Source organism: Panthera pardus, unplaced genomic scaffold (genome assembly GCF_024362965.1).
Source record: "Panthera pardus isolate Hobbes unplaced genomic scaffold, ASM2436296v1 HiC_scaffold_1, whole genome shotgun sequence".
In the NCBI taxonomy this organism is placed as follows: Eukaryota; Metazoa; Chordata; class Mammalia; order Carnivora; family Felidae; genus Panthera; species Panthera pardus.
In genome coordinates, this window is record NW_026526654.1 from 14,831,346 (window position 1) to 14,856,423 (window position 25,078).

At 46.0% G+C, this 25,078-nt stretch overlaps 1 long non-coding RNA gene across 1 annotated transcript in view; it reads left to right on the forward strand.

Annotated features, from left to right (window-relative positions):
• Positions 1-16,291, forward strand: part of LOC109264088 (uncharacterized) — a 32,739-nt gene extending 16,448 nt beyond the window's left edge. The window contains exon 3 of the long non-coding RNA XR_008417299.1: positions 16,114-16,291. This is a non-coding gene — a long non-coding RNA (uncharacterized LOC109264088). The remainder of the gene's footprint in view (positions 1-16,113) is intronic.
• The last annotated feature ends 8,787 nt before the right edge of the window (positions 16,292-25,078 follow it).

Below are 25,078 nucleotides of genomic sequence, written 5' to 3' on the forward strand. Positions count from 1 at the left end.
GTAACAAATGTGGGAAGCACATAGCATTATTGTCACATTGGACAGGTGGAGACACAGAGGTTAAACTTTGCCTGAGGTTGAGCGATTGATGTGATCGAGCTGATTATTCAAACCTGAGCCTGGACGACTCTGGAATGCCGATTCTTTCCTTTGCGCGTCTTTCCACCATGAGGCATTGTCTTCCAAGAGGGGCACAAACAGAAGGGACAGTGAGATTGGGGATCAAGGGAAGAGATGTGAGATGCTGAAGGGCCAGAGGAGATGTGATGTAGATGGAGTACGGGACTGCTACCAAGTTCTTAACACTGTTCTCCCCCCATGGCCCAGAGGTGGCCACACGTCCCCTGTGGCACTGAGGCTCCTCAAGCAGAGAGGTGGGCACTCTGGGCGACATTCGGGAGCCTCCCAAAGTCCTCTTGAGACCTCTCACGGCCTCACTGGGGACAGTCTAGGCACCATAGCAAGGGAGACAGGCCAATCAGGGAAGGGGGGAGGAGCAGAGATAGGTATTTATCTCTCTACCCCTCTCTGGAGGACATCTCTAGACTCAAACTTGTAAGAACTATTCCAAGAAGGCCAACTTTATGTTACAAGGATTTAGATCCACTGTTAGCCTGCCCTTCAAAGTTGGCTGTGACTTTGGGACACAGATGCTTCCCCGTTGGCCGCCAGAGAGGGCAGGGCTAGGAGCCAACTTTCGCTGGATGTTTGAGACCTGTAGACATCCCAGTTTTGTTGCTGTAATTGCTCCTTGCCTTCAGGAGATCGGAGTTGCTAAAAGGTGGGATTAGAGCTTCCAGATACGGTGGGGTGGGAGTGAGGCAGGGGCCAGTCGCTGAGAGCCGCTGTCTGTCCACGCTGAGACCCAGGCTGCTTTCCGTGGATGCCCGCCCTGAATGGGAGCCAGTGGTGGGGTGGGTGGTAAATACCTACGACGTGTGTGTCCCTGTGTGGTTGACGTGGGCAATGTGCTGTGCCCACTGCCCGAGGTGAGGATGTCAGTGTCCTCTGTCCTGTGTCTTGTTAAAGCTGCAGTCATCGAGGCTCCTGGGGCTTGTGCACAGCTGGGATCACGTCCAATCTGGGGACCTGCTGGGTCACTGCCTGGCACTCATGCCCCAAACACGGTCTCCAGAGCCGGGGCTGTGCATCCAGTCCCCTGGGAGCATCCTTGATGCTTATGTCTTCCCTTCCCTGTTTGTGGCTTTTGTTTGCCTTAAATTTAAGCTTCTGTAGATTCCTTACGTTTTAAAGGAAAACGTGTTCTCTTTTCTGAAGGAGAGACATTTGATTTCTTTTTCCCCCTTAAATTATGTAGATGGAGATATGTCTGCACTCGGTTGGTCTCATGTCTACCAAGATGTCATTACTTATAGAAGAGCCTGGGATTTTCAAGAATAGTAACATGGCAATTTGTCTTTCAAATACTGTTTTACTTATAGCAGCAATAACAGGAAATGTGTACTATTTTTCAGTGTTATAATCTGATTCACCCTTTGATATAAACAGCTTTATCTCATCTCATTGTTTATATCACATTCCTATTCCTCTGGAAAGAACAATATTTTTCCCCTGAAAAGTAATATATTCTTGTCTAAGAATGGCTTAAATAAGTAACAGATGGTCTTTGTGTGTGTATGTGTGTGTGTGTGTGTGTGTGTGTGTGTCCCCTACTCCCACTCATTCTCTGCATTTGAGCAGATATTAAAATCAGTATTTTACAAAACATCGCACGAGCCTGAAGTTATAGGTATGTTTCCAGCTTGGCTTCTTTTATTTATGTGATGGTGGTGTTGCTTGGAGAATTTTAGAATACAGGCGACTGAATACATTTATTTGTGCTTATCAAATGGAATGTGCTTGAACAAATGTGCTTTCTGGTTCCTAGTGACCCAGGTTCAGCAGGGGAAAGACGGACTGGAACGTTCAGTCGTGCCTTGTGACCGTGGCCATGCAACAGAGATCCCTGGGCACCAGGTCCTTGCCATACGACTTATTTATATCTCTGTTCTAATGTTAAAGTTGGTTCTGGTACCAGGAGCGAATTTTTCTGGTCAACACAACGCTTTGTTCCTTGACTCTGCTCAGGGGAAAGACATGACCTTAGAAGCCAGCTTTCTATCATTGCCTCGCTAGCACGCTGAGTTCAGGCAAGTCCCGGGACCACCTCATGCTTGTTTTTCTATCCATAGACTGCAGAAAGCTTACCTACTGCAAAGGATGTTGTGGCTGTAACATGAATTAATAGCTATGAAGACGCTTTAAAAAGTCAGAAGCATTTTAGGTCCCAAATATCATGTTTTCGATATTCAAGTCAAGTTATACATGTTTCATGTAAACTCTTTATCTATAACTCTCTGGCTGATAGGTCATAGGTTGATATGGTCAAGTGACCTTCTTTCCAAGGTGTAGTTTCTGTGCAATGGGAGTTTCAAGGAAGGAAACACACACATATGTAAGGTCATCACTGCAGACTTCTATAACATGTCAGCCTAGAGCAGGGATTGGAGACAGTTCATTTCTGGTTCAGATGTGCACTCTATGATCCTTGGGTCTAGCAGGTGCTTAAACGTATATTGAACGAAAATATGAATATTGTGGTAGATAAGCTGTCCTCAGTTCTTCTATGAAAATCTTTGAATGTCAAAGGTGATACAGTTTTGTGCTCTCCAATTACTCATGCTTATCGTCATTGAAATTCTTTTTTTTTTTCCTTACCGGGTAGAAAGTTGAGGTGTGATCCCTCTTGTTGATATCTTCTCCTTGTCCCCTTGTTTTGTGGTCTGAAAAGCACGTGTTTTCATGTCATGACAAAGTTTGCACATGATGATTGGAGACAGTCCGGAAAAATAAAGACATACGAAAAGGAAATAGCCACCCGTTTTCCCATATGTATCATAGGGACAGATCTCCAACGTGTACTGGTAGTGTCTAGAAAAACCAAATCACGTAACAATATTTTATGTAACAATATTTATATGACAGCAATTACGTAAGGAAAATATATGTGTGCACACGGATGGCTGTGTTTCTATATGGGTATATCCATGGATATGAGTGACTAATAAAGATGGAAAGGCTAATTTATTTTATTTTTAGTTTTTAATGTTTATTTATTTATTTTGAGAGAGAGAGAGAGAGAGAGAGAGAGAGAGAGAGAGAGAATCCTCAGCAGGCTCCCTGCTGTCAGCACAGAGCCAGATGTGGGGCTCGAACTCATGAACCGTGAGATCATGACCTGAGGCAAAATTAAGACTCGGATGCTTAATGGACTGAGCCACCCAGTCACCCCTAGAGAGGCTATTTTAAAGGCACAGATTATGTCTGGAGAGCCAGTGGACAGGAGAAGTTCAGAGAGAGAAATCTTTGTGGGCAGGGATGTTTGGGAGCAGTTTCATGGAAAAGGTTGGATTTGGACAGAGCTTGAAGGATGGGTACAGTCTGATAAAGAGAAAGTTCGGGAAGCAGACCCCTGGTGAGGCACTGCACCTGGACAGAGGTGTGGAGGTGCGGTGTGAGGCATCGGTGTGGTGGTCGAGGACGTATGACGAGTCTGATCCCTCACTGCGTGGATGACACAGAGCGAGCTTGGAAAGCAGGATCAGGGAGACTGGGTACTGGAAACTTCTAAGCAGGCTATCAGAATGAAGAACGAGGATCGTATGAAGACCAGTCAGGTAGTGTTTGAAGTAGAACGAGCCGGAGCGGGGAGAGCCCGGAGACGGCGGCAGGACTGGGAAGGGACAGGGAAAGCCCAGGTATGCGGTGACCGATCTCAGCAGGAGGAGGACGCCACTGCAGGTAGGTGGAATAGAGAAGAGGAAGACGCCCTGAAAAGTCACAGGACTTGGTGCCTGACGAGATGCCGTCAGCCACACAGGAGAGGAAGAAGGTAAGGTAACAGTGACAAAGGTCACAACCTAAGTGACGGGCCTATTGACAGAAGTAGGAAGGACAGGCGCCGTGTTGTGTAACAAAAAGCCTGATTATCCTATTTCTTACTGGCAAAGATCCGAATGTCAGGAGTTGGTACGGGGCTTCAATTGTCAAGATTTCAGGCTGCTAGCTCTTGGAAGTGTGATACAAAATGCTGTGATGTGGTACGTTGCCGCAAATTAGGTTATCGATTTGGTATTGTCGAGAAATATAACATCTCAGAAACAGGCAGGCTGCTGGAAACGATACCCCACTGGCAGGTGTGGGTGCAACCGTGCGATTTCCTAGCGCGGGAACACACGAAGAGCTGACAGCGTTGACCCTGGCACAAATAACATCGAAAGCAACGCTTTCCTCTGCGAAGCCCGCTAGCTAGCAAATCGGTGTCCACCTGCCAGCCTCACCCTGCCCCGTGCAGTGATGATGCACGTGGCACTTCCGAGTGCCATATGGAGACAAAGAAGGCCCTCCCCGTTCTTCTGGCAACGGGTTTCACAGGTAGACGAGAAGATCTCCATTTACTTTGGACTCAGGAACAGGAGGTTATGACTAGAGGCTGTGATTTGCAGACTCAAGACAAAAGGGCAGCACCGGCGAGAGGGAGGCAGGGGTGACCCAAAGGCGAGCTCTGGAAATGTGCTTACTGGTGTCCTGGGGTGCTCATCCCTTTTATTGCTCACCGGCCACGAGCGTCTGCAGACTAACACAGCTGTCCCTTCGTGGGAGGACTTGCGTTTGAGAATCTGGTGGGAGTTTGTCTTTTCCAGGCTATTTCCTTGGTCTGTGGCCTCTTGTGTTGTTCTACCATTTATTTAGCTGCGATTGTGGCAACGAAATATCTTTCGCTGATAAAATTAGTATACGCCATGACAAAGATACAAATTTAACATATCTAAATATTTAAAATATATTTAATGTTTAAATCATTAAATATATTTATTTTATTTTAAATATATTAAACATAGTACCAGGTTTAGCTTTAAAACACCTTAATAAAACCGTATGTTAGCACAGCTACAATCGCAAGAACTAATACATTTGTACAGTAAGAAGAACTAATACATGTATTACTATTATATCATCTTTATGTAACCTTGTTCTTGGCCCTTTAAGAATGATGCGTAAAGTCATTAAGAAGCAAATCAGTTTCCTATCTTTGATATTAACCGGCCTTTCTGGCATTGCGGGTACAAGCAGGTAAGCACAAATCAGTTCCCTATCTTTTGATATTAATTGGTATTTCTGGCATTGGGAGTACAGGTAGGCAAGGGCTCCGTCTCTGTTGTTAAAGTGAAGTTCGCCTGTTTTCTTAGCGTTTGAGTCCTTTTTATCGGGTACCAGAAAGCGTGTGGTTTTGTTATTAACCCGTTCTGCCATTTCATCTAGACGCGATGGTGATTTTCTGCCACTATACCTGCAACGGCCATAAGTGACGACCGTGACGCCCTGTTGTGGCCACTGGCTCAGAAGCCAACGCTGCCCAGAGCCTGAGCTGTCACGTGCTGGGTTCCGAGGCACGGAGGGGGCTCTAGACAGGGCTCTGCCCCCCCGCTCTCCCCCTCAAAGCTGCTCTCAGTAGAGCTTTTTTTTCGTTTTGTGTTTTTGTATCCAGATCAAGTTCAATCTCAGTTGGTGGCTTGAGGAAATACCAAAGCTCTTCTGTTCTGCTGAAACTGGGCAATGAACTCGGACGCCACAGAGAGACTGTGCGTGCGTGGGGGTGTGGTGCACGGCCTGCAGGTGGGCCACAGCCACGCAGTGGGAATGGGTGCCCTGGGCGTGAGGGAGTCGCTCCCTTTTTCAGAAATGGCCTTTCTTCCTCCCGGTTGCCCTTGAGTGGCCTGGGAGAGGCCTGAGGAACTGACTTGTCAACGTGGCCCCCCTGCAGGTCACAGGTTTGGAAGAGAGTGCAAAAGAGGTCACTCTTTTGCGTGTGTGACAGCCCTCACACACGCCTTCCTCTGAGGCCACCGTGTCCTGTGCTTTTAAGAAAAGACCTTTGGCTTCAGACGTCAGCCAGGAGAGAGCGAACGGACCCCATTACGGACTCACTGATTTTCCACCGGCCAGTCTATGTGCCGCTCCGGCTGAAGACATTCTCCGTGGAACAGACGCCGAGGCCCCGGAATCCAGACAACTGGGTGATGTGCGAAAAACCAAAAATCTTCTCGAATAAAAACATTTCGGATGTGACAAACACCAGCAGTTGCAGAAAGTTTCAAGGTTGTCATCGACCATTTGCTCAACTCTTACAAAGATATTCAGGCGTCGTGCTGTATACAATCTGTCGCCATTGTCTATTTCTGGAAAAACCAGTCTAAGAGGATTAATGTACATTTGCTTTAATTACATATTAAACCATCTAAAAGTATAAAGGATTAATACCTAGACTCTAAATAGATATTCTTAGAAGGTAAACTCAAATTAATCCAATTAATCCAAAGATTCTAACCTAGAGTTATCACAGGTAATGGAATATGTATTTGGCCTACACAGCAATTTATCAGGAGGTAGAGCCACCATTAAATTCACTAATAGCTTTAGTTTTAAGCTACAAATTAAATGTATTCAAACTAATTAGGTATACAGCCTTTTCTTTTATTCATATTTTTTGTTGTTGATTACTAATTTTTCATCCTAAGGATCAAAATAATAGCATCACTCCTTCGCAATGCTTTCCTTCTGTTAAATAAACAATTTTCTGGTGTTATCTCAAACAACTATAATCTCCTCGCTTTTAGTGCTCTTTCCCAAATAAACGCAGGAAAGTCTCCTGTGTCCCTACGTGTTGAGAAGGGACTGTGTAATCCCTCAGAATGTTCACTTTGGCCATCACCGCCCAGGCATTTTGCTGTTCATCTTTCTTAAGAAAACAAGTCTTTCCTCTTGAAAGCTTGGGGCTTTAAAAATAACAACTACAAAGTGTTTTTATGTGGTAAATGCTCATCACAAATTATTTTTTTTTGCCGAGTCCTACTGTGTCTCATCTTGAAGATCGGGAGGGGGGTGGTTGGCTCTGTGATCCGCCCATCCAGGGTCCGGTCATTTGCACTAAATTAACACTTCCTGGGGAGATTTGACTAATTCTCTACCAGATGACCCAGTTACTATGGCTATTCTTAAAAAAAAACAAGCCTCTCATGGGAAACACACCCCCGCTGGGCTGAAGCAGGAAGAAAAAGCTAAACTCTGTTTCAAATCTGGACCCTTTGACCCGTGAACTCACAACCCTCTTCCTGTAGGTTCTCTGAAAGCCCTAATGACCGAGATGTGACTCCCTCTGCAACGTATGAGCCCAAGCAGACAGAGGCCGGTTTTCAAGAAGCTGTTCTAGGATTATGCGATTACCAAGAAACCAAGAAAAATCCTACTATGGGACGTAAGGAAGTTTCATATGATTATGGCCAGTGATTCAACTATTCCTGTCCAAATTCTTCAGCTCTTTGAAATAGGATGACTTTGGCAGGGTTCTCGCAACTAAGACTCACTGAAAACAAGAGAAAGAGTAAGCTGCAAGCGTGTGCACAAAGACACGTGAACACCTACACGTACACAAGCCACACAGCCCTATGCACCTGGGCTTTTGTTTGCCCCCCACCTGCTTTTCTTTACTGTTTTGGAGGCTGTGGAATTCTGGGCCAAGTGATGATTTGGTCTCCAACTGGTAAAAAGTCTAGTGACTAGGCTTTTTAGAGAGAGTGAAGATCATACTTGAGAGGGTGTGCTGGGACCCCAAGTATGTGTTGCCTTGGGAACAAGTTTTTCTTCACTCAGCCAATTGATAATGTCTCGCGGTTACCTCGGCTTCGACGGGGAAACATCCACTCTCTTAACTGGGCCTTGCACTGAGGCAGGGACCAGTCTGGCACTCCCTGGGACAAGCTGGGAGCCCTGGGGGTACCATAGCATTCAAATCTCCACTCAAAAAAAACCAAAAAAAAAAAAAAAAAAAAAGAAAGAAAGAAAAGAAAAGAAGAAAAATAGCTAACCAAACCGCTGAAATGGATGTTTATTGTTGCTCTAAACTGCGTAAGGCAGACATTTTAAGCAAATCATGAAGCCCATAAAAAAAATTGATCAAGTTGACTCCAAGGAAAATTTAAATTCCATGCGAAAAAACTACGAAAGGTCGAAATACAAAAGAACTGGAAACAAATACTGAAACGTCATTGAGAACAATTCTTATTTGTGATATGCAAAGAGGTTTAAATGTCTGCAATCAAACATTCCCACAGAAAAATGGATAAATCATAGAAGCGCATATTTCACACACTAAGAAGAATATCCAATATAAAATATGCTAAGTTTCAGAAAAATCAAATCAATACAAAAGACATATTTTGACTTGGAAAGACAGATGCGAATATATAAATTTGATCGCTCTCTACCGTGGCGGTGGTGGGGGGGAGGTTGGGGACACAGGCAGTCTCGTATATTATTGATAGATGTGCAAATTAATATAAGTCTGCTGAAGAATAATTTGGCAATATCTATTATAATTTAAAATAGTCCCAGCTCTGAATGATTCTAGTGGTTCCAATTTTAGGAATGATCCTATACAAACTCTGGTACAACCGCATAAACAAGAATATCTAACTCGCAGGAATTGTTTGTAATGATAAAGCATTCGAGTCGATCCAAACGCCTGTTATTGTGTAAAAAAATGTAAATACTTACATTGGGATGCTATACGGTCATTTGTAAAAGATACAGAGCTCCGTACACTGATGTGAAAAGGACTTAAGGGGAAGCAGTAAGGGGGTGAGATCGGCTGGACGCGTGTCATGAGCCCCAGACTCTCTTCTTTTTGTCCCTGCTGTTCCCCGAAGGGCCCTGAGCGTCCAAGTGCCCTTCACATCTCATTTTCCTTTGCTTTAGATCCTGAGCTCGTTTCTTTCCTGGACTCAAGAACATTTCTGGTCACTTTGTAGACAAGGGACCAGGCTAGCTAGTATCATAATCATTTAAACCTCTTCCAGGGAAGGTGGAAATGGATGTTAATACTTAAAATATTACTCCTTTCTGGGGAATAGGTGCGCAAGGCCAAACCAAATGAGTTGATTAATTTAAAATATTTTAAGACAAATATGTTAATTCTTACCGGTGAAAATGCTGGGATCATTGAACGAATGGCAGAATGAGTTTGTGGGCTGGGAGGGGGTGGCGGGAAGGAGGGCCCTGCCTCTGAAATGTTTAAAACTATTGCGATGTCGCAGAGGCATCGTTGCTTGGGTTTTGTACCGTCTACTTTTCTCACTCTGCGCGATGGCCCCTTTAAATAGGCACACGTGACTGATTTGTAAAATTTTATTGTTTGAGTTAATATACAGCAAAGTAGAGCTTTCGTTATTTTGGTCTGTGCATTTTAGCACGGGTATAGATTGTGTAACCATCACCTGCATCACCTACAGAACAATTGCACCTCTCCCCAAACTTTCCCAAGCTACCGATTTCTAGCCACACCCACCGTCACCCCTGGCAACCACTGACCTGGGAGGTGCCATGACTATGTATTTTGTCCTTTTGAGAATGACAAGGAAGTGGAACCATACAGCGCAAAACCCTTCTGAGACCGGCTTCTTGTACCCAACTTAATGGCTTAATGGCCTTTGCACACGTTCATGGCTTTGAGATTCACCCAAGTTGTGTGTACCCCTGGGTCGTACCTTTTCATTGCTAAGTAGTATTCCATTGTGTGGTTGCGCAAGAAGTGGTTTCCTGTCGGAGAACATCTGGATTGTTGTTAGTTGTTGACGATTATGGACAGACCTACTGTAAACATTTGCGTTCAAGTTTCTATGTGAAAATAACGTTCAGTTTCTCTAGCGTACATACTTAGGAGTGGGGTTGCTGGATGATACGGTTAAGTGTGTGTGATTTTATAAGAAATTGGGTCTTTGGAAATGCTACTGCTTTTTGAAATTCTGGTTTCCAATTGTTTGTTGCTAGTGTATAAAAATGCAACTAAATTTTGTGTGTTGGTCTTGTACCTTACAGTCTTACAAAATTCACTTTTTCATTCTAGGAGGCTTTTTTCTTTAATTTTTAAAAATTTTTTTAAAAATTTATTTTTGAGACAGAGAGAGAGCATGAGCAGGGGAGGGGCAGAGAGAGGGGGAGACACAGAAGCCGAAGCAGGCCCCAGGCTCCGAGCTGTCATCACAGACCCCGACATGGGGCTCGAACTCACCGAGTTCATGAGATCATGCCCTGAGCCGAAGTCGGATGCTTAACCGACCGAGCCACCCAGGCACCCCTAGGAAGCTATTTTTTTTAAAAAAGATTCCTTTGGGCGCCTGGGTGGCTCGGTCGGTTAAGCGTCCGACTTTGGCTCAGGTCATGATCTCGCGGTTTGTGAGTCCGAGCCCCACTTCGGGCTCTGTGCTGACAGCTCCGAGCCTGGAGCCTGCTTCGGGTTCTGTGTCTCCTCCTCTCTGTGCCCCTCCCCTGCTCATGCTCTGTCTCTCTCTGTCTCAAAAAAAAAATAAAACATTTAAAAAAAAAATAAAAAAGATTCCTTGGAACTTTTAAAAAAGAAATTTGTATCATCTGCAATTAGGGACAGTTTTTTTCATTCCTTTAGAATCTGTATGCTTCGTATTTCTTTTTCTTATGTTATTGGGCTGAATAGGCCCTCCAGGATGATGTTGAGTGGAGTAGTGAGAGAATGCACCCTCGACTTGTCCCCAGTCTTACGGGGAAAATAGTTGGTCTTCCATCATCAAGTACAATTTTAACTAAAGTTGTTCCTGATTGTTTGCTTGCTCTGGTTGTTGTCCTTTATCAGACATTCCCTTGTATTCCTAGTTTACTAAGAGGTTTTCTTTTTCTTTTTTCCCTGTGTTTAAATTATGAATGGTTGTTGAATTTTGTCAAAATTTTTTTCTCCGTCAATCGATATAATCATGTGGGGGTGTGTGTGTGTGTGTGTGTTTAGACTTTTAATACAGTGTAGGTTATACTGATTGAGTTTCAGATATTGAACCAACTTTGCATTCTTGAGATAAACCACAGTTGGTTGTAGTATTATTGTTTCCATATATTGCTGTGTTTGATTTGGTAATTGTTAATCCCTTTGTTAATGAGGGATAGTGTGGTTTTCTCTCCTTGTAATATTTTTGTCTGGTTTGGGTGTCAGGGCAAGGCTGGTCTATTGGACTGTTTCCAGGTTTGGCTATTACAAATAGTCTTTCTACGAAAGGTTTTTGTATGTGCATCTGGGGTACATATGTATGAGTTTCTATTGGGTACAGAGTCAGAGTATCATTGCTACTCCATAGGATTGTCTTACTTTTTCTAATCATAGTAAAAACAAGGAAAAAGAAAAGAAAGACCTGATCTGCCACAAAAGAGTGCAGGGTATATTGTTTAAAGTCTAGAACCAGTAAAAGTATTCTATGGTGACAGAGGTCAGGATGGTGTTAATCTTTGGAAAGGAGGGTGTTCGCGATATTCTATTTGTTGGTCTCGTGGCGTTTGCATAGATGTGGTTTTGCTTTGTGAAAATCCATTGGGCTGCACGCTTGCGATTCGTGTGCTTTTCATTAGGTTGGTTACACTTTAATAAAGAAGTTTATTTAAAGAATCAACAACAATCTACACTCAGTGTCAAGAAGCTGTTTATATGTTAAGTTTTCACATTCGTAAACTGGAAAAGGTAGGGGTACCTGCTTCATTGTTCTTTTGTGATGGTTAGAAAAGAAAATGTAAAGCGCTAAGCCCAATGGTTGACATACAGAAAAGTACTGTAGAGGTTATGGACACTATTGTTATCTTTATTTGGTAGGACCTTATGGTACCAACCTGGAGAAAAATCACTGAAACACACGTACTGAAACTCTATTATGGAACACTCAGTACATGATACAGTCAAAAGCAAAGTGCTGTGGGATGTCAGACACCCTGGTTTTAGGTGAAATGACTCCACTTCAATGGAATTGAAAAAAAAAACTACATTCTGCGGGACAGTATTTTTTTTTCAAGTGTTTTGTGAAAAAGTGCCTCCTGGTCAAAAAACATGGGAAAGTGTATCTACTGTAGTCACCCTGTTGTAGCTTGCTAGGGTTGCTGTAAGAGACTACCACAAACTGGGTGGCTCGAACAACAGTTTCTTTATTGTCTCAAGAGTGCCAGGGGCTGGAAGTGTAAGATCAAGGGGTCGGGAGTGTTGGTTTCCTTTCAGGGCTGTGAGGGAAGGATCCATTTGAGCCCTCTCTCTTTGGCTGGTAGATGGCCCTCTTCATGGTCCTACGGTGTTCTCCCTCCATGGGTGTCTGTGTCCAAATTTCTCCTTTTTATAAGGACAGCGGCCATATTAGATTATGACCCATTCCAATCACCTCTTCTTAACTAATTACACCGGCAATGGCCTTGTTGACAAAACAAAACAGGTTACAATGTGAGGTCCTGGGAGGTGGGATTTCAACATGTAACTTTGGGAGGGAGGATATAATTCAACCCTCATGCACGTTTACCCTGAGATCCCCAGTGTATGGATTCACAAAATAATTGGAAAAATTCCTTCCTCGTTCTGTCCTCAATCGCTCCGCCATGTGCATCGGTACTGATGATGCCCAGCCAATGTCTGTTCTACCTTTCTTCCTTTGGAAGAAAACCACACTCTCGTCCAGGAGGCTAACACGCTTACAAGTCCACACTCGCTTTAGCCGGAGGTGAACATGTGATCCAGTTCTGGCCAACGCGATTTAAGCGGGAGTCTTCTGAGTAAAATTTTTGGTTATACTGAGAGCTAGCAAGAGAATTTGCCCTTCACCCACCTGCCTGGAACAGAGTCCCGAGGCCGAGGCCGGGAAGCGGAGTAATCACCTTGGACCGTGAAGGTCAAGGGCCTCCCTGGAAGGATGAGGCAGGAAAAGTGCCTGACTCACCCGGCCAGTGGCTGACCCAGCCCGGTTGGTGTCACGTGAGAGAACTGCCCCCCTTTCCTCGTGCTCCTGCAACCTGATTCTGTTCCATGAGGCTGAAGGCAACATCCTGGAGACACCATACACGTGTCTCTCTGCACGTCCCTTAGGACCAGTGTTCTCGGCAGAGGCAGATTTAACCAGAAAGGGTCTTGTTCATCTTCTTCCTAATAATTTTTAGAGAACAATAAGTCATGGCGTTCCTAATCATTTCTCTAATGAAGACACCAAAATTAAGTGACTTGTTCATTGTAAACAGTGGCAGATAGATACAGAGTCTACACGTGCTGACGTTCAGCCCTGTCACATTTTACCCCACTGTGGGGTCACTTTGCATTATGTCCCTTCCTGGAATCTCAGTATCCTTACTTACAAAGTACTGGAAGAAAATGGACCCTAATTCCCCGTAGGGTTAATGTGAGCACAACACTCCGTGACACATGCAAAGTTAGTAAACTCTTAAGAATAATATAAATGTAAGGGATTATTTTCTCCATCTTTATCAGTATTTCTAGTGGAAAATCAATAAATGTATGGTGACTTGAATTGATGTCATTTCTCCTTGTTGGACAAGAGGGAATTAGTAAAATATGTTAGCTTTTTAAAAAAAAATTTTTTTTAACCTTTATTCACTTTTGAGCAACAGAGAGAGACGAGCATGAGCAGGGGAGGGACAGCGAGGGGGACACAGAATCCAAAGCAGCCTCCAGGCTCTGAGCTGTCAGCACAGAACCCGACACGGGGCTTGAACCCTCAAACTGTGAGATCATGACCTGAGCTAAAGTCAGAGGCTCAACCGACGGAGCCACCCCGGCATCCCTGTTAGCTTTTGATTTAAAAATATTGATGGAAAAAAATATATATACTGATGGAAATTCTAGCACGTGGCCAAGGATGCAAAAGTCAACAAGACAGAGGAACGCCTTGCCCTCATGGGTGTTACAGCCCAGAGGTGGAGATGATGTGAACCAAGACTTACTGAATCGTCAGTGTGGGAAATCGTAAATTAGGTTTTACAGTACGGCGTCCCTGAGACTCTTAGGCAAAGCTGAGAAGCGTGCAGGTCACGGTCTCCCCACACAACCCAGAGCTCCTTGTTGTTAACAGCTTAAGGACAATGAAAATCTCACGGCCAAGCAATTCCAGGAAATCTAGGATGTGCTTTGACAGTTTAGAAATCGGGCTTCCCTTGTCGGAGAGGACCCGTCTGTTCTGAGAGCAGTTCCTCCAAAATGAACATTTTCTTAATGTAGGTTTACTCCCAGATAGTCACACATGTGTTTGAAAGCCAGACATATCTGGGTTGACTTTTGTTGCATTTTGTCTCCCCCTCCATATTCTGTAAGTTTCTCATGATCTTCGGAGAGGTGGGTCCTGCTTGAAAACTCTGATGTTTCCTCGACTTGCCGAAAGTTCGGGTTTTTTCTTTTTTCTTTTTTTCATACTGGAAGACTAGAATTGAAATGTATGTGATCAGGGATGATGGCATTAAGGAATTTAATGAATTACAGAAGTATTCTATTAAGGAATAAGAGATCACTCTTACAAACTGTGAATTAATTTTTATGAATTAGGTCCAAAGAGCTTAAGTAAAACACAGCTAATATTTCATGAGTAATTTCAGCCCTCTTTAATAGTACAAATCTCTAGTGTGTAATATTTAGGTAATGATTATCATAAAATAGACATCTTTTGAGGGCAATTATGTGTTCTCAATACTTCTTTATGAGGGACCTGGGAGGAGGATGTCATTACATCTGACAGTATATTTGTCTCCCCTAATGTTCATGATATTCTGACGGAGGAACAGTTATCTTACTATAGATGTGTATATTTTTGGAAGCACCGAATACTGATTCATGCCACTAAACCTGTTCAGACACGAAAGGCAGCTCCCAGCAGCCAAGCGGGGACTGTTTCTAGGCATGCAGAGTCTGTTGATGAAAACAACACGACATTTGCAGATGAAACGCCCCTGGGGGTGGGTGCCAGCCAGAGAGAGGGAGCTGGGTGGGAATGGGGAGCTGGGCTCCCGAGGGGGAAAAAGTGACATCGCCTCTACAGACCAACGTGAGGATTTGGGGGCTGATGTTTTGGAGAAGATTGGAAAGGACTGAGGAAGGCCCCCAGGACGGGCAGTGAGCCACAGACCTCCATGTGTACCTTTTTTTTTTTTTTTTTTTAAACTCTTCTTTTCGGACTAATTTTAACATGGAGGTTATGATAATCCCTGTCTTTGCTATAATGTTTTCAGGTGTTAACAACCCTTTTGGAATATTTTTTTTGAACCCCCTAATATTCTGTAGGGAAAGGAATAGTCTAGTTTTCCTCATTTACAGGATTGAGAACCGAGACTCAGAATGTCATCCAGTTAGTATATCACAAAACTGTAACCCAGAACCTTAAAATAGGTGTCCAACAGCCAGTCTGTCATCAGATGACAGGACAGTATCTGGCACATCCCACAGACTCCCAGGGATCAGCTCCCATCGCAAGCCCTAGGCTTTGTGGCTCCCACCTCAGCTACCATGTCTCAAAGCCTGAGGGGTCAGATCATAAAAGTTGTTGGGTCATCTCATGGTTCAGAACTATTCTAGATTCTTCTGATGAAACTATTAAGCCCATTCCCCAGGTATGAAAGAAAGAAAAAAAAAAACAACACAGGAGTGAATTTGGGTTTTGTTTTGTGTTGTCTCTTGCATTTTATAATTCAGGAAAGAAGGCAGGTATCATCTGGAAAATGAAATACTGAATCTTCTCGTCCCCATCATAGTCAGGAGGAGTTTTGGAACATAGTTCTGGGCCAATGAGGTGCAGCAGTAAGTTTCTAGGGAGAACCGTACTTTTCTGGTAAACAGTAGAAGCCCAAGAAAAGAAAACCCTACATTCTCCACGGTTTGGATTTGATGGCTGGAGGCACGGCAGCCTTCCTGTGATTCTGAAGCTGCAGTCATCAGCAAAGGTCAAGGGAGTTAGACAGACAGCCGCCCAAGTGTAGAGTCAAGGCTAGTGGCCACTGGTTTCTGCAGTGAGTCTGTTTACTGAGGTTACTTTTGGTCAGGCATTCTGTTTTTAACGGACATGTGCACAGATTTATTTCCTAAACATTCATTTCTTTGATGATAAAGTGATATGCCAGAAAAGAATGAAGAAATACCAAATAAACGGTATATATTTCAGACAGGCACTTAAAGTACTTTTCTTAACTCCAAAATACCGTCCAGAATTCAACTCTTTTTTTCTTCTGTTTTAGATTCAAACGGATTTAATCATTTCACAGTTGCCCAGTGACCACATTGCTATTCACTGTGGTAGTGTGCCTCATTCAGTGTTTGAACCCGAATCTGCTCGTGAAGATGCAAGACGGAGGCTTTTTTTCTTTTTTCTTTTAGAGAGCGAGAGAGGAAAAAACCACGGGTGAGCAGGGGAGAGGCAGACAGGGAGAGAGAATCCCAAGTAGGATCCGCGCTGTCAGTGCAGAGCCCGATGCGGGGCTTGATCATCCTACGACCCCGGGATCATGATCTGAGCCCAAATCAGGAGTCAGATGGTCAACCAACTGAGCCACTCAGGTGCCCCCAAAGATGGAGGTTTTCTGCCTTAGGGCCACCCAGTTGAAATCATACAGTTTTCATTCCTTATGTATAGTAAAAATCTCTATGCACTTTATTCGGTAACCTGCGTTTGCCACAGGTTCCTGAGCCAGGGGATACGATGAGATCCCACAGACAGGACTCGAGGTCGTAAACTAGTACCCCCCGGAGGTGCACAGTGCCTCAGACCGCTCCCTTCCAAAGTCCCAATTCCCTGTTTCTAGGGGTTTCCTGGGCTGTTTCACAGGGGATCTAGGGGGTTCCTGGGTGTTTGTTTCACAGCAGATCTAGGGGGTTCGTGGGTGTTTCACAGCCGATCCAAGGGGTTCCTGGGGCGTCTCGCAGTGGATCCAGAGCAGTCCTTTGTGCCCTTCCCCTGACCCTCCGCTTCGTTGTAATCATGTCAGTACCTGCAGTGTTATAAAGCTCTGCCTGCAGCAGGGTCCCGGACCCTGGGAGCCTCTGTCTTTGCACGAGGCGCCGTCTCCCCACCTGTGCCGCGCTCCCTGGGGCCTGGGGGCCACAACCAGGCTGAATTCCAAGCCCAAGTGGGGTGATAGCCTCTGTCATCTCTACTCCAACACGAGTCCAGGCCCACACCAGGAGCTACTTGGCATTTAGAACAAGGTCTGCAAATAATAAAGAGCACATGAGATTTAGAATGATTTTTCAAATACATTTTTTAATGTTTATTTATTTTGAGAGTGGGGAGGGGCAGAGAGAGGGAGACAGAGAATCCCAAGCAGGCTCCGCGCTGCCCAGCATAGGGCATAGGAGATCATGACCTGAGCCGAAATCAAGAGTCTGATGCTTAACATCCTTAATGGACTGAGCCACCCAGGCGCAATTATTCACGGCTGAACTGAAGCCCACACTTATCAAACACAAATACTACATCCTGGGTTTATATCGCTTCGCGGTTATAGGTGTCAAAAGCTGTCTTTATCCCTCTCTAAATGTTCACGTTGAATGACAGGACTGGAGTAGCTCAAACTGTTATTTATACCATTTTCGTTCTCATGGTTTATGCCAAAGCTCCCGTTTAAATGCCGGAATATTTAGAAACTCAGGGACTGAGGATATGGGCTGCCTCTGCAGTGAGCTCCAACTGTCCCAAATTCTTAGGAAGTTACTCCAGAACCTTCTGTGTGGTACTTGTTTTCTGCGTACCAGAACTGTATAACTGGGGGTTCTCGGACCCTTTGTTTGTTAAAGGATGAGTCATAAAATGTGCTAATTTGAAGCTTACACGTTTTACTAAAACTCAACGGTGGCTACAGTAATCGCTTAGAACTTGGGGAACAAAAGGTTTCTTTCTGGGAGGAACATTCTCATTGCCAACATTGTTTAGCTTTGCACGGTGATAACTGAAAACAGACGTTAAGTCGGTTTTATTATTGTTTTCACATTCGCTAGAGATAATACATCTTCTGCGCCCTGCAGGGGAGGGGAGGGGAGGGGCAGGGAGAGACAGCCAGCCACTTTGCCCCTAGGCAAGTCACTGAGCCTGCTGAGTTAGCCCGAGGTCAAGGCCGTGTGAGCAGAGGAGAGAGAAAAGAGTGTGGTTTTCCGAGGATTTTGTTGGGCATCTGAGAACATTGGTTCTGTCTTGCAGCCTTGTCTGTGACAGCCTATCTTCCTTATTGGTTAAGCAGCATGAAGTCAGGGTGTTTGGGACCTTTGAGCCCAAACCATCCAACAGGATGAGGCCGGGAGTGCTGGCCCTGCCTCTCTCACCCTTGCCCAGCTCTCCCGGCTCCTGTCTGTCCCTGCTGGGTGCATGCGGGTCAGCACTATAGACAAAGCACAGGGCTCTCTTGCCCTCTGCCTCCCTGTGGGGGTTAGCGTGGGAGCACGGTGTGATTTGGGAGGCGAGGAGGGGAGGAACTTCCTCCCTTTGCCGTCCTGATGCCCCAGTCTCCAGGGCCCCAGCTCCTGCCCCGGAGCATTAACATTGGGGTCTTGCTCAGCTCTGCTGACACCATCCCCTCCCCTTTCTTCCGGCCTGGGGTGGGGGCCTCCCGCACTGTGTAGGCCCCAGGGTGTTTGGGCATCCCTGGAGGTCACCCGTAACCCAGCCCACACCTTCCAAACAATTCCCCCATTCAATGTGTTTCACCCACACCTTCCTCTTCGTTTGCCGGAACCCTGCCTGATGCTTGTTTCAGTGGGCTTTTATCATGTTCAAAGACCCTAATTAGAATCCTAATAGTTTTCTAAGTCTCTGTGACTTTTAACCTGAAGTCCGATTCCTGGAGAACTTTAGCTTTTCTCTGACTTCATTCTAAATTCTCTCTGACAGCTTGTCACCCATTTCTGCTATAGGTCCTTCCCTCTACCATCTCCGAAATGACCCTCTTTTGGCAGTCTGGTTCTGGGGGTGGGGTGGGGGGTGGTTGGGAACACGGAAGGGCACCTAGAAAGTGTTAGAGTTCTTTTGTCTTCGTCCAAATAAAAGTAACTTTTTTGTTGCTGCTTTTCTCCACTCTCTCTAGACCTTCCCATGGAGGCCAGTCTTGCCCGGGAAGAGGTTGGACACTGGAATCAAAACTGTGGACACGGGGGTGTGCCAGTGGCCAGAGCTGGGGGAGCTGCTTAAAAACATCTTCTTTGACTTACTGTTAGTCGACCCTTGGGCCCCGCAACCCTGTAGATGCGGACAGTCCTTTTCTTGTTGGCCTCCGGGTTTTTCTTTTCTGGGGCTTACTCCATCTTGGACAGCTGTGTAATGATATCTAGAACTATCAGCCTTCTGAAAGCTGTGTCAGTGTGCTGGGGTCGCCTGAACAAAGTGCCAAGGACCGAGAGGGGGGCGGGGGGGTTCAACAACACATTTTCATTTCCTCACAGTCCCGGAGGGTCTTAGTCCCCTTTGGACTGCTTGCCAGAATGCCACAGACCGGGGGGCTTAAGCAGTAGACATTTTCCCCCAGTTATGGAGGCTGGGCTCCCGGTGAGGGCTGTCTTGGGGGTTCACAGATGGCCGCCTCTTGCTGTGCCCACCGGTGACAGCCCGGGCCCCACCTTCCAGTCTTTTCTAGGTCAGTCTCTACTGCCTTGATTTGCCCCAATTCCTCCACCACGTTTCTTACTAGGTAGCTACATAATTTCAGTTCTCGGGTGCATTTTGTTTTAAAGAGGCAATTTCCCTTACTAGCCAAATGAGCAGTTTCAACAGCAATTTAAGAGGAAATTCAATTGATTTCATTACACGAAAGCAGATAATATGGTCTATATAAGAGGTTTTTCAGAAAAGCATTTTGGCAGCAGAATTTTTTTTTTCCCCCAAAAGAAATCTTACTTGGAGCTTCGCTGAGGCGAACAGAAAGTAGGAGCTGTTTCCTTTCCAGCTGGGGTGGGGGGTATTGGGGTGGAGGGTTGGAAGAATGGCGTTCCAAGAGTCAGGCTTTGAGGCCCCGCCCTCCGTTGTGAAAGGCACTGGACATCCATGCTCTAAGGTGGTTGTTAACATCCTCCCGGCAGATTGGCCAGTGTGGGACAGACACACTGATTAAGGGTAACCAGAGGTCGGTCTTGGAGAGGTGGGTGATAATCCATCATTGAATAAGATGATGGGGTCAAGAGCATTCTTGGTAAGGTTGTGTCTACGACGTAATAAGCTGTCAAAGTGGAACAGATTTACTAGGGGCAAGTGGAAGGTGTCTGTCTCACTGTGCTGGGGTTATACTGGTGAAGTCAAGTGGGGTATGGAGACAATGTTTCCCTTTTATACGTAACAAAAACAAAGACGTTTTGGGGTCCCAATGATTAACTCTCCATGCTAGTAAGTAATTTATTGGTGAAGGAAAAGCATTAGTACTGACTTTTGTCTCCAATCTGAACAATACATATTTAGAAATGCTACATTGTTAAAAGGCATATTTCTGGAGTAACATTCTTTTCAATGACATTTTGTACTATGAGCGTATATTTTGGGGACTGTTATCTTTTTAAGTTAATAGACTATCTGTAGCACAGTTTCGGTTTTACAGGAAAATGGAGCAGGAAGTAGAGTTCCAGTATATCCCTGAAGTAGAGTTCCAGTATATCCCCGAAGTAGAGAGTTCCAGTATATCCCCGAAGTAGAGGGTTCCAGTATATCCCCCTCTCACGCTCTCCCCCACTCGGGCTAGTTTCCTCTGTTGGTAACATCTTGCATTAGCGTGGTTTATCTGATACAGTCGACGAGACCATATAGACCTAGCCTCACAACCCAAAGTGCATAGTTTACAGAAAGGTTCTGCTTTGTGTTGTACATTATTGGGGTTCAGACAAATGTATAGCTACATGTACCCACCATTTCAGCCTTGCACAGAATTGTTGCCCTTTCCTAAAGAGCTCCTGTATTTCACCTATCCACCCTTCACCCCGCCCCCTGCACCCTGGGAAACACTCCTTTTCTTTGCCCCCACAGTGTGACCATTCCCAGAATGCCGTCCAGGTGGGATCAGGTAACATACAGCCTTTTCAGATTTGTTTTGTTTCCTACAGCAACATGCATTTAAGGTTCCTTCGTGTCTTTTTGAGGCTTGATAGCTCATTTCTTTGTCTTGATAAATAATATTTCATTATCTGGATTGCTCGTTTATCCATTCACGAAGTACTGAAGGACACTTGCTTGTTTCCACGTTTTGGCAGTTACGAATAAAGCTGCTATTCACGGTCAGGTTTTTGTGTGAACACAAGCTTTCAAATCATTTTGGAAAGTACCAGTGAGCACACAGGCTGGATCGTATGGCAAGAGTGTGTTTAGTTTTCTAAGAAACTGCCAAACTCTTTTCCAAAGTGGTTATTAATTTTTTTTTAAGCTTTTTTTGTTTTCATACAGCCTTGGTCTCAACATTTTGGTAGTCAGGTGCTCGTACCATTTGTGAGTTTTCTCTTAGTTCTCTCGCCTATATTTTGCTTTAAAAAAAAAGAGATCTTAAGAATACACACGTTTTTATTTTAATTTTTTACAAAAAGAAAAATCCAAGAATTAATTTTGCCTCCGTGTACTGGTTTCTCAGAGGTATTAAATAAATTTAAAGTCAATGTTAAAAGTTAATTTTTAACACGGTGTTTCAAAAGCACTTTCCAGATTGCTTGAAAGCACTTCCCATTTGTATTTTTTTCTTTTGCTCAACATATTTAGTTCAAGAAAGACCAGGATAGTAAAAATTTCCAGTCGTTTGTGATTAATACGACTGTCAAAACTAAGCCCACGGAGTTACAATTTGGTGGCTGAAACTGAGTCTAGACCTCAGGACCCGAGCTTTGTATTTCGCTGCTGTATCAACTAAATTCCCTGGCTTTCCAAAAAGGAAGATATCAAAGGTATGTGTATATTTTGTTGCAATGCCCTACTCCAGATCAGAGAAGTCCCATTACAGTCTGATAAAGTGTTATCAGGGCAGAGGAAAACAGGACAACCAGGAAATTTGAATGATGAGATTAGCTGCACATCTGAGGCCATTTCTACCAATTAGCTGTCTTTGAAAACTGCTTTAATGATCGGGAATCTCCTCCCCTTGATCAGTGAAAGTGATTTCTGCTCTGCTTCGCAGGAGGTGACTGTGAGTGGGCCCGCAGACGCCAGGACTCAGCAGTTAATGAACTGTGTTTGTACCAAGGAAAAAGAAAAACCTTTTCGCTGCCTGGTGAACCTTTTGGAGGGTTCCAGGGATTTAAAGATTGCTCTTTGCTAGAAACCGTTACCATACCTAGGGGGGAAAATACCTGATTTTTTCATGGGAAGTTCAGGCCTGATGGCGATAACATGTAAAAAAAAAAAAAAAAAATCCAGCTCTTTGTTCTATGCAGGAAAAATACACTTAAAAATTAATTGTAGGGGCTCCTGGGTGGCTCAGTCGGTTGAGTGACTGACTTCAGCTCAGGTCATGATCTCACAGTCGGTGAGTTCAAGCCCTGTGTCAGGCTCGTGCTGACGGCTCGGAGCCTGGAGCCCGCTTCGGATTCTGTGTTTCCCTCTCTCTCTGCCCCTCCCCCGCTTGTGCGCGCTCTCTCTCTCTCTCTCAAATTAATAAACATTTAAAATAATAATAATAGGGGCGCCTGGGTGGCTCAGTCGGTTAAGCGGCCAACTTCAGCTCAGGTCACGATCTCGCGGTCCGTGAGTTCGAGCCCCGCGTCGGGCTCTGGGCTGATGGCTCAGAGCCTGGAGCCTGCTTCCAATTCTGTGTCTCCCTCTCTCTCTGTCTCTCCCCTGCTCACGCTCTGTCTGTCTCTGTCTCAAGAATAAGTAAACATTTAAAAAAATTAAAAATCAATTGTATATCATCAGGTCTAATGAGCTAATTTAGTGAAAGGCTAGAAAATACCCAGTAGAGCCACAGGATTGGGACTTTTTAAGTGTCTGAGTCCAATAAGACAAGCAGATAGAACCCTGTGATACAAGACGGGCTGTGAAAAGGCATCACGGAGTGACTTCGCCATCTGGAAACTGGATTAGTTCCTCTGTTTTTGAGTCTTCTGCTTTGAGGGTTCAGATTTTACCCGCACTTCACATTTCTTGGAATGTAGGTAGAGGAGCGGGGAGTGGGGTTCTTAGGCCAGGTGTTCTCTGTGGAGGTGTGGGTGCGTGGAGAGAGGGTACCTTTTCACCTGTTGGCTCCCCACCGCTGGCTGGGTTGCACCAGAGAGTGTGAGTGGGTGTTTCATGGACACCCTCTGAATTCCGTGTAAGAACCCATGATCATCGTCTAGAAAGTGCATTTTAAAGCATGCCTGGGGACAGAAGGGCATAATCGTTTCCCCAGAAGGCTTCGAAGGAAGCCCCCTGGAACCACTGGTAACAGCTACAGCGTTTCGGGGTCTTTCCCTTCGTTTCAGGGCGGCGAATGCACGCGCTTTGATCCAGTGTCAAGTGTATACGGTAAATCTCTCTCCCGAGCAGCCCCCTTTTATGTCCTTTTCAGGCAGCCCGTGGGCCGGAGAGCCGAGGTGGCCCGGCATTTATTTGTTCAAAGTGGCACCTCTAGCTGAAGCTCATTAAGTCGGGGCTCACACACGGGCCCGCACAAAGGCAAAGCCTTGCAGGTTCCGTCTTCTTTGATACAGATTTTGCCACCATTGTTCCAGGTACTGCCGGAGAGAGCTGATTTCCATATGTATGGAGCCACGATATGCTTTCTCCTGCCTGTTACACTGTCACCTAATGTATTTTTAGAAATATATAATCTCAGGAAGACGCAAGATGAGGCAGGAAATCTTAAAGCGGCAACATTGGAACACTCCCTGCCACTCGAAGAATGTTAATTAAAAGATACCTCATTCCACTTATTTTAATTGCCAAGCAACACTTGATCCCCCCCCCCCCCCCCCCATACACAAATTTCCTTTCCTTTCCACAAACTGCTTCGGTGCACAGCCTGTTTTCCCTTTCTCTAGGTGTGTGTCTAATGGGGACTTCAGCCCCGCCAGTGTGGGGACGGTGGAAGGACCCTGGCAATGCTCTGTAGCGTCAGGGTCTTTCTCTGCTCCCAGTCGCGGCCCGGATGCCGAACATGTGGTTGTCAGAGAAACACAAGGAACATATTATTGGATCCGTCATAATTAGGCATTGCTGATATGTGCCAAAGGTTTAGAGCCTCATCAGAAGGTTCTTATTCCAGGCGCTTCTGCGGGGGGATGAGTGGAGGCGCCAACAAAGGGGGTCCTGACGCCCGCTCTGCGCGGGAACAAAGAGGGGACCACGCAGACGGCCCTGCCTTAGGTGTGTGTGCGAGCTCTAGTGTCTTCTTTCCCAGTCAAGCGATTCCAGCGGCAGCAGGGGACGGACAAGGCCCCAGTGTCCCGGGAAGCTCGGAGCCGTCCTGGCCCCGACGGCTCCTCGAGTCTGAGTCTCCGCAGGCCCAGTGCGGACTCGGGCCGCGTGGCCGCGGGGCCGACTGGGTGTGTCCGGCCGGCCCGTGGCAGGTAGCCCTCGGTCCCCTTCATCGGTCCCTGCTCGCCCCGCCCCGCCGGGCAGGTAGCCTGGCCCTTGGCGGCCGGGCCGGGGGCTGCGGGGAACCCGAGCGCGGCGTCCGCGGCTGTTTTGACACAGCGGTGCGCGCTGTTTCCCGAGTCTCCGGCGGCGCAGGTGACACAATGTGCGGCCGGTATCTGGGCGGGCCACTCGCTCGCGGGCCCCGCGGGGAGTGCGGGCCGGGCCTGCGAGGGTTCCCGGCGAAGCTGTCAAAACAAACGGGCCGATTCGTAGGACGGGCCCCGGGGCCTTTAAGTTGGGGCCGCCCCGGCCGCCCTGCTCCTCCGCCTCCCGGGTTCATTAGCGGCCACGTACTAGTGGGCGCCGCGAGGCTGAGCTCTTCTCCCCAGGCCCTCCTCCTCCCTCCCTCCTCCTCCTCCTCCCCCTCCTCCCTCCCTCCCTCCTCCTCCTCCTCCCCCTCCTCCCTCCCTCCTCCTCCCTCCTTTCCTGCTCCTCCTCCTCCCTTGTTTCCTCCTCCTCCCTCCCTCCTCCTCCTCCTCCCCCTCCTCCCTCCCTCCTCCTCCCTCCTTTCCTGCTCCTCCTCCTCCCTTGTTTCCTCCTCCTCCCTCCCTCCTCCTCCTCCTCCCTCCTCCTCCCTCCTTCCTGCTTCTCCTCCTCCTCTCTTCTCCCTCATCCCCCTCCTTTCCTGCTTCTCCTTC